Source organism: Cottoperca gobio, chromosome 6 (genome assembly GCF_900634415.1).
Source record: "Cottoperca gobio chromosome 6, fCotGob3.1, whole genome shotgun sequence".
NCBI classification, from domain to species: domain Eukaryota; kingdom Metazoa; phylum Chordata; class Actinopteri; order Perciformes; family Bovichtidae; genus Cottoperca; species Cottoperca gobio.
In genome coordinates, this window is record NC_041360.1 from 15,327,622 (window position 1) to 15,347,941 (window position 20,320).

A 20,320-nucleotide genomic window follows, 5' to 3' on the forward strand; every position below is an offset into this window, starting at 1 on the left:
TCTCTGTGGCGACCATTCAGCTGAAACTTAGGCTGAATTGGCAGCAGCTTTCAAAGCGCTTGGCAGCCTGGTGATCCTCAGGAGCTCTCAGCTGACATCTCTCTGGGCTTGTCTATGCTCAGGGGTCAGCGCGAGACCTGACTCCCAGGACCCACTCACTCAGGCGCTACCATGAGTCAGTCCCGCAGACTGAAATTAAAATGTGAAAAGCTGTGCGACTGAAGGCATTCCTCGCCCCCCATGGCATTCTCCTTTCTCTGTGACAGTTCCTCTGAGACTGCTTTTTCTTTCATGTTTCTTTTTTCCCTTTAGATTATTTAACAACATGCGAACAGAGCTGTCAAGGAGAGACATGCTTGATCGACAGAGCAAGGGAGTGTCTTAGTCAACATGGGGTTAAATTCGATTTTCTGCATGTTCAGTACGCTCAAGCCAGTTATTGCCTTGGCTTGATGTTTTTTGATGGATCAATTATCCATTATAACATGTTGCGAAGCCAAACATAATGGCAACTATGACACCTGTCACAATCTTCTATTAGGGTAAGGAAATTGAAATAATTTAATGACAGCTAATTTAGTCTTTGTTTTGAATCTCATTATAGCTGCAGTAATTGTGTTCTATAAAAAACTGAAAGTGAAATATGACTGCGCACTCAAAGTAAAGTACCCCGACTAGAGCTATTAATTTGATATCTCTCAATGAAAACAGAAGTGAATAAATTTCACTTTATCAGATTCAGACAAACACAAATTTGAAAAGACTACGAGATCTTGGAGATTTTTTGTTCTACTTTAAAGTCCAGTTTAGATTAAGTTAAAGTCTGAGATAACGCTGTAGAAAACAGAGGCAAGAAAAACACAACGTAGCCTCAATATTAAATACCTATACCAAGAAGTGCAGTTAGTGAACATATACAATAATTTAAATGACATTATATATTTTGAAATAAATATATGTTGTTCCGGGTAACATATCAATATAAAACACAGCCTGTATGACCCCGAGGTATTTTGACACCGATTCAAACACTCCCAGTAGTCTGAAATGTTAATGACAATTTGCAATTATCGCCACATCATATTTAGCGTCGCACCTCCTAATAAGTGAAAGATATTACTTCAGATTGGGACAAAGGCGCAGAGAGTTGAATAGATGTGATATGCTTGTCAATAACACGTATGTGAGAAAGCTGCGTGGGAGCGTCTTATCGGTACATGTGTGCATATACTTGAATTTGCAAGTAAAGAGCCTTATTGGGATTACCCACGGTACATTCTAGTTAGTATCATAAAGAGAAAGAGGGACTGGATGTGTCTCCCTTTTTTTTTTTTTCAGGGATTCGGTAAGCTCTCTGTCAATGGTTTGGAGTTGAATTGCCCTGGATAGTTCCCTTCATTCCATGGAATGATCTCAGACCTAATTTACTGGGCAGCTCAGGATCCAAAGCATACAAGGCTCTCCTCTGCATAGAATGTGTGAAATAGATAGAGCAGCCATCCCTCAGATGTGCAGAAGTAATCTTCAGCCAGAGCTGGTCCAGCAGGCCTCACCCCTAAAGGGATTGATGCAGTGTCAAAACCTTTGGCTCAGGGGTCATCCTCTCTTCTTGCCTCCCCAATCTGACAAAAGCTGAATTTCTTTCCCTCACTATTCGTTTCTCTTTTTTCTTCTATTGAATTCATCAGCAAGGGAGGCATGAGATGTGAGATGAGAATGAAACATTTTCATTAGAAGGGAGGAGAGTCCCCGGTCAGAGACGAGGCCAGAGCTGATCTGAGCCAATGACATCCCCCCCCAATTCTTTCCTTTTTTTTTTTTTTTTGTCCTTCTTACTTTCCCCAGCTGTCATTCTCTGCGGTATGTGGCAAGCTGATTGAAATCAGCACTGTGTCAGGGCCGTCATATCTCAGAAAGACATAAAACATGCAGAAACATCAATAAGCAACAGGCCGCTGACAGCTCTCAGGCACCGATGGCGGCGAGGAGAGATGAGGGGAAGGTTAGGACTCTGGGGGGATGCTGTGCAGTTGAAGTGTCTTCTTCAGGCTTCACTGAGACCCAGGGAAGACAAGATAAAGTCTATCAGGTTATCGCCTAGTTCAAGTTGCTTCTCGGACAGCAAGGCCACTGGGATCTTGGATGTCAGAAGATCTGTGCGTGTGTGTGCGAGCTTATGTGTGTATACAGTAAGCGTCAGTTTCCGTGGGTCTCTGTATTTGCTGATGCAGGTATACTGTGTGTGGGTGGGGGGGGAAGAGCCGAGAGAGACGTTGCTACTAACTGCAAGCCTAATTTGAATTGCCTGATATAAAGTTCAGCGAAAATAATGTGTCACTGCATGATGAACATTGTCTCATACACTAGATGTAATTAATGTGAAGTGCTCAAGCTGTCAAATTAATATTTTAAAATTATATTTCTTGGTTATTGTATTTGTAAAATACCTGAAAAACTGCTACTTTGCAAATAAGCCTCTTTTTTTTGGTCATATGTGCTCGTAAAATAAGATTGATAATGCACTAGTTATACCCGGGAGAGAGGGCCAAGAGATGCTTTGGGATTTTCAGTGTGTATTTAATTCACTAATGGGAGGTAAAGGTGATAGTCTGTTAGATCACAGCCTGACACTACCTCTTACCACTGCTAATTAGGCAAGTTTTTAGCCCAGAAAAAACTGCTGAATCTCTTGTTTCTCACGCCTCATAATGGTCATCACGGTGCCCTAATCTACCTGTTTGGAATTATGATATAGGACAAATCATCTTTACAGGATCCTGACTTTGACGAGGTAAATTCACCAGTAATTACCACGACACAGAAGTCGATGAAGGGAGCAGAGTTTTTGCTGAAGTTTCCCCAAAGTTAAAGCCTATTATTTTTGTGTTGATGCGCTAGTGTTGTGGACAGGCGCCCATCTACATATCAAATGTGACTCCCATTATGTTATGTTTCTCTCTGCTAACAGCGCCTCCCACCACTCCTCCATGTTCTCCTCCATCTGCCTCCTGTCCATTGATCAGCCTTCCAGGGCATCAGTCTGTTTAACATCTGCTACAAGTTCCAGCGGCTCAGGTAACTATCTAGCTGCTCTCCACTGCCTATTGATCTTCATGTCCACCTGCAGGAACATCTGTTTCGGCATGTCATTTGTCAATGCAACTAGCTACCTTGTTTTGCTTCACGTCTTGTCCACTTTCACTCACTCTCACAAAGAGAATTTACTCCTAAATGCTTGTTGAATTGGTGTTTGCATTGTTCTAATAATGAATTGTAAATTAGTCACTCATAGTAATTGCCTCTTGGCAAATTGTGGGTGTAGAATTTGTACTGGAAAATTCATCTTTAAAGATTAACTTCCCAGTACAACTAGATACAACTTTATTATTATTATTTTTTAAATATATATTTACTTACAAATTAGCTATTTAGCAAGACTCGCAATGTAATTTTGGAGAAGCTGCCTGAAGCTATACATTTGAGTTATTGTGCTCAAAACATTTACTCTATCTGTTGATTATTTATATTATACTGATTGAATATTCGTTTTTTATATATTATAAATCTCAATGATTGTAAATTATTATATTTTCAGAAAATACAATTTAAACAAGATTTCATGCCCAAAGCAAACCACATTGCAAAATCTATTATTTGAATAAACTAAATAATTTATTTCACTCACATCAAGCAAATGTGCTGTTAAATGTGCTGTAAATTACATTTTAAAAATAGCCTTAGTTTAGTTGTAGGCACAGTACACATTTTATTTATTGGTTTAAATATTATTCTGGGCAGAAAGTGTGAGTGTCACGGGCCGAGACCTCGCATTTTCAAAAATGTCTCCTTCACAGGCTTCCAGAGCGTGGAGGAACTGCTGCTGCATGGTTTAATTTGCTCTTTTGTAATGATGGGGCGTAGGTTAGTTAATTTCAATTTTTGATTTCAAAAGCTATCAAATACAGCTCAGATGAGAAATCAATTTTCCCAGCTGCCCTGGCTTTGTGGTGAAAAGAACTCCTGCCATTGGTGAACAGCCCGTCACATGACCGAGTCAGGGATTAGTTCAGTAGGCCCATGTTGTCACCACCTCAATTACAGGCTGCCTCTTGTCATTTACCTCTATAACATCTCATTCTCAGACACAACTCATATTTAATTCATGAAAGCCTGCACAAGAGTAATTGTAATATAGATTGTTGTAGAAAATTTGACCAAATTTAGACCGCAACTTTTTAGTTTTGCGTGCCAAAGACAGTGATTGTGTCATTTGCTGTAATTTGTGACAAACAAAGATGGAAGCGTGAACATTTAATTTTGGACTGATGGGAGTCCAAAAAAAAAAAAATTGTACTGAAAATGATATAATTTAAAAACAGGATGTAGATTTTTTACAAAATGATACATTGCAACAACAAAATAAGGGGGCGACGATGATTTTAATTGGAACGGCAGTTCTTGTTGTAGACAATGACAATCATCAACGCCATTATTATGAGCGTCACGTGATCAGCCGTCTGAAAAGGTGACTCTGGGCGGTTCCACTGACAATAAGCACTCACCTAAATAAACACTGTTCCGTTTGAGTGTATCGGTCTCTTTGATTCAGAGTTGATGGTCTTAACTCGTGTTCAAATTGTGACACATGAATACCCTATAACCTTTCATGTATCAATACATATATAAGTCTGTTTGTTCAATGCACAGACTTCACAGTATTGACAGAGGAGTACATTAAAATTATTTTCCTTCAAAACATTTTTCTTTTTGATACCTGTGACTAATTGTTGTCACAAAAACAAAACAAAAACTCAAAGCGTTTCGGACGGTGTGTGTGCGAGCATATTTTCCATTCTTATGAAGACTTTGGTTTGGAAATTTGAAATCCATTCCAACATGTCTCTCTAACGAACCCCCTTTTCCTTTGCACAAGACAAATTGACAATTTGTTAAGTAATCAAAGAATCTCCCTTTTTTTTTTTTTTTTTCCTATGGATCATTTCTAGGAACAAAAAGTAGAGCGGAGGCAATTTCTGGACATATCACGGGATTATATCTGTTTGACAGTTGCGTTATTCTATGTGGTTTCCATGACAACTGTTTGGGTGAGGCCTCCAATAAAATCAACCTCAGCTGTCATCTCTTCACCTAAAAGCTTTGTAATTGCTCTCATTTGCATACTACAATTAAGTGTGTTAGCTCACAGCAAGAACAATCAACCTCCACTAAAGACTGGGGATAGTATAATTATTATATCAGTGGATTTGTATAAAACATTACTGACGAGCCTTTGTTTGACGTCTGCGTTGTACTGTCAGGCTAGTTTTACCACTTATTTTCATACATATACATATTTCACAGACAGTGATGGGGAATGCATAGGCATGCTGGTTAAAATATTACCATTTTCAATCAGAGTTTCAATTGTGCCTTATGATCACATAAACATGTCATTCAGAAATGAACATTTAGGTCTGTCGGTCAATACAGTGAAAGACATTTTATATATATGTATATATATATATATATATACTTATTTATTTTTGATAGAAAGCATTTTGACTCAGTGGTGCACTTGACTAGCTAGAAGCGAAATGATTTGCAGTAGTGGGAGACAGTTTGAACTGCTGATTGAATGGAAAGGTTATGTGCATTGAGCTCTAAGCATTGTTTCTCTTTCCCTCAGATGCGCAGAGGCTGTAATGAAGAGCTCTTGAACTCGCAGTCAGAGACGCTGTGACAGGAGTTCAGGAGGATGCCTCTTTGGCTTTGCTGGACGTACGACACACACACACACACACACACACACACACACACACACACCGGTACACACTCAGGCACACATGCGCACCCAGAGACAGCAACAAACGGCTAATACAGAAATAAAAAATGAAGCTGTCACTCGTACGTTGTTTTGCAAATCACTAGCTTTTCCTTTAGTGTCCAATCTTCCTACTGATATTGGAAAAATATAAAAAATCTACCTCCTGCTCTTCTTTCTTATTCTTTTCTTTTTTTTCCTCAATGTTATTTATTTTTCGGCACCGCTTTGACATGAACTTAGAGGTTAGAAACGTAATATGAGAAACTTCTTCATGGAGGGATAACTCGAGTTTGTGAGCAGCGGTATTTCCCGTCTTCCGAGCTTTATTATCAAGCCTGTGGTGCGGCAGAAAATCTTTGGGCAGGTACATTTTATTTGGAGTTTTTGCCTTCAGGCCCTGAATTGAAATGGAAGACCAAATGGCAAGTGCTCCATTCCTAGCTCTCTGCAGCCTCCCAACACAAACTGGTCAAGCAGAAATGAGACCTGCATCAATTTTAATTTGTATTTATCCTGCTGATGACCCGCTCCTTTCAGTCCGCCGTTAGAGGCACAAATTACACCCATCATAACTCTGATTCCAACGGCCCACGGTGTGCTATCAGAAAATGAGCATGGTTATATCCCACCGGCGGGTTCAAGGTGTCACAACACAATTATACAATCATGCAACCTGACGAGCTCTGACTGGTCGCCGTTGTATGACAACTAAGCTGGAGGGCCACGCTGTCTGTCACATCCAGGCGGGTAAGATAAGTTCACCGAAGAGTACACTGTGCCTCAGTGTCTGCTTCTCTCTATCTAAATCAGTTAAATATCACACAGCTGCTGCAGTCTGGGTGATTCTTTTGGGGAAGAATAAAGACCCACATCTGAACTTTATCTTTGAATTGTCAGGTTTTTATTTGGCACAGCAAATTAAGCCTGCAGGAATGAAAAAAAAACATACATCAAAGTGATATAACATCGGCTGCCTGTGTATCATTAATAGAATTAAGTCATCAATGAGGAAAGTTTAAAACCCTAGTCATACTGCAGTGCTGTGCAGCAGCTCACTGTGACTTTCAATCAACCCTAATCCTTGTATCTCATAAAACTTAGACCAAAAAAATGAAGGGAAGCTCCCCTGCCTGGATCCCCAGTGTGATCTCGGTGTCAAGCCATTAGGCTGTGTGAAATGAGGTGCCACTCATGAGTTATAATGCTGCACATCTATAGATGCAATGGTAAAATATAGCCCTTCAATGCTCAGTCCTCTGTTGGAGTTGGGAAAATAATTCTGCTCTGATAGCGGTCCATCCCGCAATATCCCAATTCAAAGTCACAAAGATATGAAGAGGGCTGTTGGATAAATTCGAAATAATCCACTTCAGGATAGCTGCGAGATTAATGGAAAAATGTGTGTGTTTGCTTGTGTGTCTGTATGCAAGAGCAAACGTGTGTGTGTGTGTGTCTGTGTGAGAATGCAGTGTGATGAATAAAATATATCAAAAACCTTTTGCATACTCTAGGATGATATTACTAATAAGATTATCAACCTTAGCGATGAAAAGAAATGAGACGCAGAGGAATAAGAAAAATGACAGCGACAGAAGGAAGAAAATGCTCAAACTATTCCTTTAGAGCCAACAGACACGTTGGATATAAGCTTTCAGGGAATCTATTTGCGGGGTAAAGTACGCTTATTGTATCCAATTTGAAAGCACGTCAATAGAAGACACACGTCTCTATAACCAGTTGTTACAGAACTATAATCAATGAAACTTATACTGACTACTGCTATACTTAGAGGCACATAACAAAAGCATGCTAGCAGCAGTCTGATCTACTGAAACATTTACCCAGAGGTACTGTAGATGTAACAATGATAAGGAAATAAAGCTAATAAGTGTCACTTTGATATGACAACAAATTATACATGGTTCTATCAGATCTCATTTCCATTCCACAACACAGAGACAGAGAATACCCTGAAGCATGGCTGTTAATGGGAGCCTCTATCAGCCATCGTGAAAAGCCTGCCTCATTACTCACTCCAGCACAACAGTGCCCAGGGTGGTCGATTTCCCCAACGGACACTGGTTCACAGACCAGAGACGCACTGTGAGGCATATGACTTGTTTTTCAATGTGCAGGGCACAGATGCCGTCATGCTGCAAGTGTGTGAAATCCTTAATCAGGAAATTCATTTAAGCAAAAATATTGTTGAATTAAAGAGAATGAAAAATTATTTCAATATGGGGATAAAACATTTTTTTTATGCTTTATTTATTTTTTTACTTGGAACTATTGGGTCGATAAATTTATAGTTTTTTTTTTCCAGGCTACAGAAAATTGCCCTATGTGGCTATAACCAGCTACCACTCATCTTCGTTTTCATTATACGTCTGATGCTATACAACCTGATTGTTATTCAGAGAGAATTTTCCATTCGGGAGGGCGCCAAATACTCACATAACCTTCTCTCCCTTCCAACCTGTGCAATGAATATTTTAAAACCTTAATGTATATTGGCCATCTCAATTTTTAGCCCTGGTCTTTTCTTTGTCCATATAATCTCAGGGAGCCCTTTCCTACCATTGTGATTGTAACTGAGAACGCTGTCACTTGGATTATTTTTCTTCACAATTTGCAATCACCGCTGCTCTCTGGTTTTACTCTCTCTACCCCTGTTTCTAGCTTCCCTGACAAAGTCAATAGGGGGCATCCCTCATCTGTCAAAAAACAAACATCAGAATACTTCTCCTGCTATGTTCTTCTTGTCTCGTTCTCTCTCTTTGTGCAGCCTCTCTCGCTGACTGTTAGACGTACATTAGATCCTCAATTCGCCACTCGGTGTAGATTATGAGATTATGAGTCGGGTTGCTTGGTTACCCTAATCAGCATAAGCAGTCAAAACATATAAGGGAGAAAGTCCTGAAGAAGTAACTGACCCTCTGGTGACTCTCTCACCCAGAGGGGTGGCAGCAGCGCTTGCTGTGTGTGTTGCAGTGCAATCTGTGGAGCAGATGGCTGGAGTCCTGGGCAGAGAGCAGCAGGTCTCAGCCTGCATGTCACCAGGATGATGTGAGCTGGCTCCCTCCGAGCTTTAGTTAATACCTTCCTGTATCACAGACTTGTTAAGGGTCTGGGCAAAACTCCCCGACTCTTTACAAAAGAACAATACTCTCTCTCTCTCTCTCTCTCTCTCTCTCTCTCTCTCTCTCTCTCTCTCTCTCTCTCTCTCTCTCACTCACTCTCTCTGTTTCTCCTGGGTGGCGGATAATGTCTACTGTTAGTAAATATTACCTTTGTGTGTGTGTGAAAATATATACACTGTATTTTTATTTTTTGCTAATTCAGCTAAATAAATACCATGATGGCATTTCCTCACATTGATCCAAAAAATATGTATAAATCTAATACTGCCACACAACACCCACTGATTTCCAACATCGCTACAGTGGCTTTATACATCCAGGAATGGGAAAGTGATTGATTAATATGACCCATACATAAAGACGTAAAGCAATTTGAATTACCGTCAAACTGCAATGTCAAAAAATAATTTTGGACATTAGTGTTTCTCTATTATAACGTATAGGAAGTTATAATGTCCCTGACTAAATGGTTTTACATTGATTTCGATTGAGAAGTTCCTGGTTGGGATGAAATCATTAAAGCAAAATCACTAACAAGGTAAATAAACATTTGCTTTGGACTTCTGTTCCTCTCGCTCTCCCTCTGCCACTTAGGCTTTAATCTTGCTTACTGGCAGGTAGGGCAGGCTAGGCCGTGCCTTGTGAGGTGCAAGTGTATGCTGCCTCTCCTCCTCTCTCTCCTCATATTATATAAAGAGTGGCAGCAGGCAGAGTGACAGACTGCCCCAAGAGATGACACCTGTCACTGAGGGGAGTGCTGCTAATCTACAAGCCTCATTTTGTTTGAACTCTTTGTCACCTTGCCGTCAAATCCTCATCTTCTCAGTCACTGCCAGCTCCACTCCCCTCTGCTTCTCTGCTCGCTCTGCTTTGCCCAATCTCCACAATATACACTACCTCCACCATCACCACACACACACACACACACACAGAACACTCCTCCAGACAAACCGCTGTTCTCGGGTGTAACATCTTCCTGCTTACAAACATTTATTTATTGAATGAATATTGTACATGCTTGTATTTTTTTTCTGTTATTTTGGAAAATGTATAAATACAGACACAGTGAGTACTTTTTAACAAAGTCAAAAAAGTAAAACCCTGACAGCTCAATGTATTTTTTAAAACTGGTAAAATTTCGTATTTGCCCTTAGCGTATGAGAAGATGATGCGTCCTTGTTCAAATGTTTTTATTTTCCGAACAAAGCCCCATTCATTCATATTGAGATTTGTCTAAGTTAAAGTGATCTGAATAGAAATGCAGTCTGGAGTGGCCCAGTCTCTATGGAGCAGCACACTCCACCCCCTGGCCAAATATCTATATTGTCCACTTCTACAGACTGTGCTTTGTAATTATAATATAATTCATTATGTCTATGCTGCATGTGTCACAAAGAAGGAGTCCTCCCCAAAATCCTCCTGCGCTGTTCAGGCTGACCGAACACATTCTTGTTCCCATTTTAAAGCCTGCGGCTTGGAAATACCCCCTCACACCCCCATAAACAATAGATTTTCCTATTTTGCTTAATTGAGATATCACCCGCAAATCTGACAGCTCACACCAGCCCCTAACTCAGGCTGAGGGAAATCTATATAGTGACAGGAAATGGAACGGAAAGAGAGCCAAATAAGATTAAATGACAAATAATATGATGTCATTATTGTTATTATTAAATATTAGTATTAGTGTTATTATTAAATATTATGATGATAATAATATTCTTTGGATTTAATATGCCTCATTAGATACCTCCAAGAATGTAGAAAACCTCGCTATTTACTGCATCCATCAAAATTATGAAATCGTTAATGTGGAATCTGTGGTGAACATGTTAATGTTGAGTTGTCCCTCTTTTTTAAAGTTGAATTGTGTTGGCAGAAAGAAAAGAAAAACACATGATATAATCCAAGTTGCAGCAGAGACATCAGCCAACTTCTTTAAATGCCTCCATTAAGTGGAATTATCTTTCCCAGACACATTTGGTATGAATGCATCCAAAAATCCCCATTTCATTTGGATTGCTTGGGGTTTAATTTAATCCGTTTGCTTATTAAAAAAATAAGATGCAGCATCTTTAACAATAGAAAGGCTAGTCTGCATCGAACACAATGGCTAAGGTTAAATTGAAGGTTGTGCATACCCTTTGCTGTATTAGAAGAACATTCATATTCAAATAAAAGCAGGAAACCTATTGCATAGTAATGTGCAATTGTGCATTTGTACGCACAAAGCAAAACTGCAATGCATTTATAGTTTTCTGATATTAAAAATGAACAGCACTCTTTAACCGTTTTTCATTTTGCAGTTGCTTAAACATTGTGTGAGCTATTATGTACTCCTATCCAAGTACCTAATGTGTTTTATAAGTCGTACTACTTCAATATACTGTACTAACACACAGAAAGAACTCTCTATACTGCTGGAAATATTATGTTGGACACAATTCTTCACTCATTTTCACACTGATCTCTCATCTGATTGCTAACTGAGAACGTAAGCACAGCGCAGCACAGAATACACCCTGTCAAACCTTACAGGACAGTCTAAGTCAAGCGTGCAATTGGGACGTGCGTTGTGTTAATGGGTTCAAGGTTGAACATGGGATCCACTGAGTTCATCGAGAGATTCTTTAAATCGTCAAGTTGTGACAAAATGTCTGCAAAAATATCTTTAACATTTGGATAAGACTTAGTTAGCTGTTAGTTTATTATACGCACAGTACACTAGTTTGCTAGTTTTACTAAACCATGCTAAAATATACAAATACACAATATACAAGCTCTTAAATTAAATGTAATCAGCATGTATTGTATTAATTACAACATGTATTTTTTTTCATATTAACATAGAAAATATCAGTCAACATTAATCATGGTTAACAAATGCAACCCGTGACTATTGACAGTGATAACTCAGAAGCGTTTATAATTTCAACCATGTTTGCTCACCAGACAGCCGAGAGGAAAGTGTTTGTAGCCAGTCTGCAAAGCAAAATTGAGGATCTAACATTTTCCATCGTTTTCTTTCTTTCAGTTAGACAGAAAAAAAACTTCAAAGTTAAGAAATGTACTGACAGAATGCTGTAGAAGAGTGCAAAGATTGTTCAAAGATTATTTGACATCTGGCTGTCGCAAGCAACATATGCCAATGCGAATGAAAATGATATAGACAGAGCAGGTATTTAAAGTTGCCTGAGACTCTCTTGGACAGTATTCATTCACCTATTGTAGTTGCAATGCAAACAAAAAGATCAGGGCGCTAGTTAGTCAGATAAGCAGCAATTTAACTTCAAACTGTTAAAAGTGCCAGTGATGATATTCAGAGTGAGCTTCAGCCCATCGCTAGTAACCATAAAACATGTTGTGACATTGACACAAGCTTTGTAGCTCCGTTCCGATTCCATGAACGTTAACAGAGATCCTCACGTTCTGAACAGTCTTATCACTTATAGACTGAAGTATCACAACATGTGACCCAGCAGAGTGAATACGAAGGGAAAGTATCTTGATTGGCCTAAACCAAATCACTAACGTGAGACATGACACAAGATAGTCAAACTAAATAATTGTAGCCGTTTGAATGTTCTGCCGAAAAGTTCAGCAGCAAACATACACAGACTATAATCTAGCAAACTTCTTTCAATACAATAAAAGTCATGATGTAAAACCTCTTAAACGTGTTACTGTTGCTCAACATAAAACTGTTATCTTGAGAAACCAGTTTCTAAAAGAAATGTTGTTGCTATGTCACCGCGTAATCTGAGTAGAGGTCAACGAATAAATTCAGATTTTGTGGCCAATATGAGCCGGCAGGTTAAATTCAGAAACGTCACAATTTCAACAAGACTCCAACACTACAAGTTAACAGTGTAATATTTAGATTAAAACAAAGCAAGCAAATACAAATTAACATAATTTGCCTTGAACTTTTAGTGGGAATAGACAACATCTGTGTTTATCATTATGAAGTAGCCTAAATGTGTATTGCACAATGGAGGAGGAAAAGAAGGTGAAGAGGGAGAGTAATAGAAACATTTATTTATATTAGTAAGTAAACCTGCCTACTTATTAATACTACCGGGTGTCTTACTCTGCCTTTATAGCACTGAGATCTGCGTGTATAGTTCATTGGGTTTCTTGCTTTGGACAGTAGCCAGGATGCTAGCTGTAGCCATGTTGCTAACGATATATGAACAAGCAGATCGTTCTTCTAGTTCCTACAACGGCCAGAAAACATGTTATCAACGTTTCTGCTGTGCTGTTTATTTGGAAACAAATGACGTGTGTCCTGTGATGTCGCTCGCTCTGAGGAAAACAGAAAGACATCCGACAGCGGTACCAACAGAAACACCACTTGGAAACGTTGGGGGGGGGGGGGGGAAATTATCAAGTTCTGCTTATGTTAATCACACCAACAAGACAAATAAACCAATGAAATATATCTCGTCCTAATATAGCTGATTAACTTTAGATCCAACTAATCACCAATTAATACCTTGCTTTGATTTTATGTCCTAACTTATAATCAAAGTATTCCAGATATAACAACTCACTTCATACATATATTGTTTTCTTGCTGATCCCGTGTAGAATTACACACGCACTGAATTCTTATCAGTCTAAACCACCTCCATTTTAGCCTCTACCTTGTGATGCATTGTCTTTCCCATCCCCCTGTCTTTGTGTCTGGGGAAAGTCACGTGGCTGTTGCGAAACAAATAATTTCATTGGCTATATTCAGAGCATGTCTATGAAGAGCGCAGCATCTTGTCTTGGGAGTCAAGAACTAGGTACAATGTCTTCTGCGATGGGATGGCCAACACAAATGGGCCGGCGCACCTATCCAATTAACACCCTGCCTGCCAATCCCTGTCAGGTCACACGCTTACTCCCATGGCATGCTCTACCTGTCTCTGCTGCTCTCAACACATGCCCAGCTCCAATATAGAATTAACGCCACTTTTCACCTGGTCACGCTGACTTGCCATAGATTAGACTGGTGCAGCATGGAGATATGCCAGGCACTCCAAATGAGGGCACCTGGGGTTAAGATTTCAAATGCAGTGGGGCTATTGTTTTGCCACTCCTTTAATATTAATTAAACTCTGAGGTGAAAATGTTCTTTACCAAACTACTGCTTAATTCCTCCGTAAGTGTACACCCGATAAGAGATTTTATTTAATGACCACCTGGATGTTATGATTTATCACACCAGTTAAGACCTTAATAAGACAAATAAGCTACTGAGTGGTTATTTTGTATTGTGCAATTTCTTAGACGTATTCATTTATACAATATCACAAAGGCAAAGATGCATTGTGTGTGTGCTTCTGCCATAATCTCTTACAAAATACAAATGCCCTGCCAGAGAAATGTTATTCTGTTATATTTCTCACGGCATATCATTTCTGCACATATTCTTACATCTGTTAATGTAATTGTGTTTGTATAAATAATCCAGCTTTGTAGAGTTCAGGAGAGTGAGATTAACATAGTTTAGGAAGTTAATAATACTCATATTTCTCAGGTGATAGTGCAGTTTCATATGTGTATATTGTAGCTTGCATAACATCTGTATTTGCATTCTGAAGATCATGGAAATTAAGTTTGGTTGATAGTTAATCAATACAGCTGGCAAACAGCATTTCTGGTTTTACATTTAACGTTTGTGTTTCTGTTAATGACGTGCACAAACATGTTCTAGAACATTAGGGTATAAGGAGTTCTTGTTTCAGTCGTATATTTAGGAACTTTTTACCATTGAACAGAACCACAGAGGGATCGCGCGTGTTGCTGACCAGCTAGTGATTTGCTGCTTAACTAAATTACTCCACCAGCTCCTGAGAGAGAAGATGTTTGACTTTCTCCACCAGTTTGTCGTTAAGGTGTTTTAGAGCTTGTTTGTTGGAAACGGCTCCCTGCTGCTGCAAAGGAGTTGGTGAGAAGCTGTGAAACTCAACCATGAAATAAATGCAGGGTGTAAAAATCAAAACAATGAACTAAAAGAGGCTAAGCCTGACTAATAGACCTATTAATAAAGATTCTCTGTAGATGTGACCCTGGACACGACCGCTACATTATACGTAGTCATTTAATGCAAAGCTAGTATAAATAAAATAGAGTAATGCTAAGTGTATACAGTGTACACTCCAGTCACAGTAACGCATCTATACAAGGTGCTGAGGAGTATTAAGGCACTTTTCTCTCTTACTTACCACAACATAGTGCTCAGCATTGATTACTTCTAACATAGTAATAATAATAATCAAAGAAAAATAATATTTTGCTCTATTTTATGTGTTAACAAAAACAGAACAAATAACTGTGTATAGAAAGTTGTACAATGACCATGTTCTGTCTGTCAGACCTGCTGGTTTAGTCTTTTGCTTTCAAATGTGAATCAGTCCTAGAGGAGTAAGTATGCTAACATGCTAAAGGCAGATGGTGAACAGTACACCTGCTTAACATCAGCATGTGAGCATTGTCATTGTGAGTATGTTGGCATGCTGACATTAGCATTTAGTTCAAAGCAAATGTGTGTCTTAAGTACAGCCTTAGAACAGTACTTGCAGGGTTGCAGACTCTTAGTCTTGTTTGATGATAAGGAGCAAATTACCACCAGCGGAAAATCCTGTTTTTATTGACCTCATTGGTTTAGTTTCTCACCATGCTGCATTGATGTAGAAATATACTCCGGGTTGTGTCCGTGCACAATGACATCACTGTTGCATGTCGGAGGAGGTTTTCAGCCTATAATTAGGTCACTGTTTAATTAAGAAAATCAAGACTAAAATCTCAACCAACTCATACAGGCAAAGTAGTTATGACCTTAATCAAAATGAACAAAACAAAGAAACTAATCCAAGACTTCATCAAACGGATGTTTAACAAATTATCTAACAAAATATGTTCTCTCAATGTCCATACGATAGGAATCAAATGAATTGTAGTGTGGTTAAAGTGGAGAAAGTAAAACAACAGGATTATTGTTGTGCAGCATTCACACCTTTAGTTTTCTGATATCAAAACAGTCTTGCACAAAACACATAAGCTTTTTAAATGTAAACTTTATATCAGCAGGTTAAAAACAAACATTTTGACATCAAGTCATCGTCAGTGTGCAGTTACAAGGTGATGTTAATACCATCAACACGATGTGACTGTTACATGAGGTGTCCTTGATGGAGGCAATCCAAACTCAGTGCTGGTCACACTGCTGATAACAATAACCCCAATATACAAACATATACAATAAATACATATATGCAGATAACCAGTTAAGCTCCTGACTACAGTACTTGGTTGTGCGAGCTTCCACAAACACACTTGGCCAAGTTAACAGGTGGGAGGCTGCAGAGGGAGCATGTCTTTGTATTAGCGACTCTTACTTGTTGGTTGCGATTGAAAAATCTCATTTTTAATCTTTTTGACAGTCCAAAGTGGTATTGCCTTCCTGAAAATACAAATCACACATCATACATTGTTCTAAAAAACTGTGATGGGGAATAAAAATGAAGCATTTCTAAGAAACTGACGTTAAATATATATTTTCTCATTTCTAACTAAGCTGCCAAAAATGCACTTTGAAACTCATAAAACTCCTTCTTGATGAAAAAAGCCTGTTCTGTAGCCAGAAGAGGATCAGAAGTAGCTAACTGCAAAGCAGAACACAAACCACTAAAACAAGTGTCAACTACAATTTTACCAAAAGCTTACACAGTGTTTCTCAGTATCTTAGTGGGTTCTGTGATCGCCACATTCAAAGCCAGATGAATGTGTTTACAGGGAGAGGTTTTATTTTGCAACAACAGACCATATTCATCTGAATATATATTAGTAAAGGGAATCAGCACGCCATGCAGATGATTCTAGTGCCAGATTCTATCGCCAATACATTTTCTGTGGGGAAACTCACAACATGTCGGTTTCAAAGATCATTTTTACACAACCCACTCACCAGACAGAACGCTGATTGTTGGACGATTTTTCCAAAAACCCAGATTACGTTCCGTGACTAGATTTGTTCAACGCCAACGTTTTTCACATCATTATTCCTATAATATCTGCTCATAGTTAAGGTTTGCTTAGGTTTTGGCAACTAAAGCTTCTTGGTTATGGAAGGACAGTGGTCTTATTGGCAAATAAACTCTATTGTAAAGGTTCAGTAACATAAACACATAGTTATATTCATCATTTAAACCTTTTTTTCTCATTTCCCCACATTTGAACCATGGAGTTTTTAATGCAGTATCATCATCGTTTCCATTGTTTCCCATATACAGCCAATAGGATTCTGTTGCCATTGAGAGGAACTAAATATACCGTCGTTTTGAATTCGATAAGTTACCGTCTCATATTGCCAGTATTCATTTGATCGCTCCTTCTTTGAATACTTTTATGGATTTTATGTTTTAAACATAATTGTTCATGAAAGTAGATCAACAGTTGCAATGTTACCATATAAACCTTAAACTGAAGCAACAGTTTCTATATTGTATGTCGCCCCTATAAAGTGATTTTGGCCTTAACATTTGTATTTAGCAGACAAATGTATCTTTCATTTGTTTTCAGATTAAATGTAAAACTTTATTGTTTCATTAATGTTTATTCTCACTGTCACTTGAAAGCAGGTACAACAAGTAATCCCCACCATCCCCGTAAAAAGCCTCAGGTGGTTCTCAGATAAGAGTTGGTAGAATGTGATACATGACTCCCTGTATGCATGCGTTAAGATTCAATAATACGTTATCTATGGCTTTTCTCTCTGTCAATTTGAGCAAGGGAAATATCATTAGGGCCGGGTTTGCCAGAGTTAAATTATGCTACCTTGGGATGTTACAAACCATTAACATCAAGCAAAGACGTATCACTTTTCCAGGACTGAGTATTGTATGTGAAAGGCTACACGCACCTCAGAAGATCCCAGTGGATATTAAGCGAACAGTTCTGGATTCCAGTGGGCATCTTAGCAAAGAGATCCTCTTTATTACACTCGTAAGTCAATGGCACAAATATGATCTGGGTGAAGTGAAGCTTTTTAGAGGACTCAACCCAGCAGCTTTGTAAGAAGGGATGCAGCTTGTCTACACTGCATGTAATTTGCAGATTCTTTACACTGTATTGTGTACGCTGACAGGTTTGTGATTTGTTTGCACTTCATGGGTGTCTAATTGATTAAGATTAAAGGAGGACGGTTTGTCTGGCTGTTGAGGGAAATTCCTGGCTGATTTGTATTTGCTTTGCCCCTCCTTTTTAAGTGCAAGTAGACCCTCTAACTACACACCTAACATGAGCCAACACAGGCCACATGCTGGTCTGCATGCTGGTTCACATGCCTTGCATGACACAGCAGCTGAATAAAGCCATCACTTACTTACTCACTGAACAACTGGGCCCGTGGCATTTCCGTCTGCTCCAGGGAGCTTCTCCTTTTGCGTATACACTTAATAAACTGCCTATTGAACATATTCTACTCATACTGTTATTTGCAAAAGTGAATTAAATAGAAAAAAATCTTTACGCATGAAATGTTAGTATTCATCCTAATTGATAATTCCTGTATTAAAATGAAAGTCCAATGAGAAGCAAAGTTAAATAATCTTTAGGTTTTGCGCCAATATTAAATGAGATACCTATTTCTTTCCTTTTCATCATTAAAAAGTGAAAGTAATTGTATTTCTTGACAGTATTCACACATGCAGTCAGGACTCTGTGATGTTATTATAATTGAATGGACAAAATCCCTGAAACTGTTACTTGTTTTAATTAAACCATAAATTTGAAAGGTAAAAATGAAGTGGGTTGAATAACAAAGGAAAAATATTATGTCAAAGTCAGAGAAGTGGTTTTATTTTCTGCTGCAAGCTAAAGCTAAACTACAAAGTAAAAGAACTGAATCCTGTCCTACTTCACTTGCTTTGATAGTGGACCACCATGTTATAAATAATGTATTAAAGGATTTACAATGCAGAGAAAGAGAGCTGCTTTCAGAGGAATGAAAGTTCCTTAACTCTTTGCAGTCCAGACCCAATCTGGGTTATAAAAGACTTCATATATTTTCTTTTGTATTGTCCATGTTAAGAGAGTGTTTGGTTTCCTTTTTACAGTTTGTGGTAGCTTATTTTTTCTGCCAAAAGGTGTTTGAGGCCTACTGGGACCACTTAAAAGTTTATGCAGAGCACTAGCCAAGTTGGACAAAAAAGCCTTGAAGTATACACACACTGGCCCCTTTCTCAGAACCTCTCAGCTCTGGCTAGGGGGAGTGTTGTTGGTTTATGAGAGGGAAAATAGCCCCAGCCTTCTGCAAAAGTGAAATGGGATTAAGGCCTTTGTTCGGCCCACAATGGTGAGGGGAATTAGCAATAGTTGTAGGCACTTAGAAGAGCTCTCACACAGAAGCTTATCCCAGATTTTGCACAATAATCATTTGAATATCAACAGTGTTTTGCAACTACAGCGCTAATGTATAAACCTCTCTTTTTTAGATATTGAAATCCCCAAAAGGATTTTTTACCAATGGCCACATCACAAATATTCGCGCTCTTTTATGAAGAATCATATTTTTGAGAATCATTGTGCTATGTGTAGCAATAAACTCGTGGCATTTTAGAGGTGGTGAGGGTAAGTTGAAGTTTGGGACAGAAGTTTTTAACATTAATATTAGTTCTGATGCAAGCTTCCAATATTTGTGTGTTGGCTTAAAATGTAATTAAATGACATATATAATTAAACAGTTAACAGACTACATCTTTTATCCGCTCAATTAAATGTTAAACCAAATATGACTGATACAATATTTCAGCATTAATTCCAATTTATTGCAATATTTTCTACAAATGTTCAACATTACTGCCAATTGCTGAACAGTTCATAGACAAATTCCTCATAAGATTCTATCATGTACATTTTATAATGCACTTTATATGTGTCGAACTTATTGTTGACTATTCGAAACAACATATAAATAAACAGCTTGACAATGAGATTAAATGTCTAATCAATATTAATAAGCAAAAGTGAAGAGTGCAACATAATGTACACATTGAAATGTGGGTTGTATGACAAAAGAACGTTCCTGTACGTTCATCCCTGCTTCAGTATGAGTGTTATGTGAAACAGTGTTTTGGTCATGTTGCTCTGTTTGACTGCAGAGTTATCTGGGATCAGGCAGATCCACTGACGAGCATAACTCTCACAGAGGAGGAATAATTCAGAGCTTCTGCCTCAGTTGAGTCTCACAAGACTGGCCTCAAGAAGTGTGATGGCCTCAGCATTTTTGCCCACACAGTGAAAACGTATTGTCCAAATCACAAAACATTGAGTGAGATCAGCAGACTTGTCAAGAGGCCCTGGCTTG

At 38.6% G+C, this 20,320-nt stretch overlaps 1 long non-coding RNA gene across 4 annotated transcripts in view; it reads left to right on the forward strand.

Moving 5' to 3' along the window:
- LOC115010241 (uncharacterized) overlaps nt 1-20,320 on the forward strand; it is a 107,896-nt gene that overhangs the window by 61,906 nt on the left and 25,670 nt on the right. For 3 of the 4 annotated variants that reach the window (XR_003832433.1, XR_003832434.1, XR_003832435.1), the window contains exons 4-5: nt 2,969-3,075; nt 5,687-5,778. This is a non-coding gene — a long non-coding RNA (uncharacterized LOC115010241). The remainder of the gene's footprint in view (nt 1-2,968; nt 3,076-5,686; nt 5,779-20,320) is intronic. The other variant, XR_003832436.1, reaches the window with a different exon arrangement.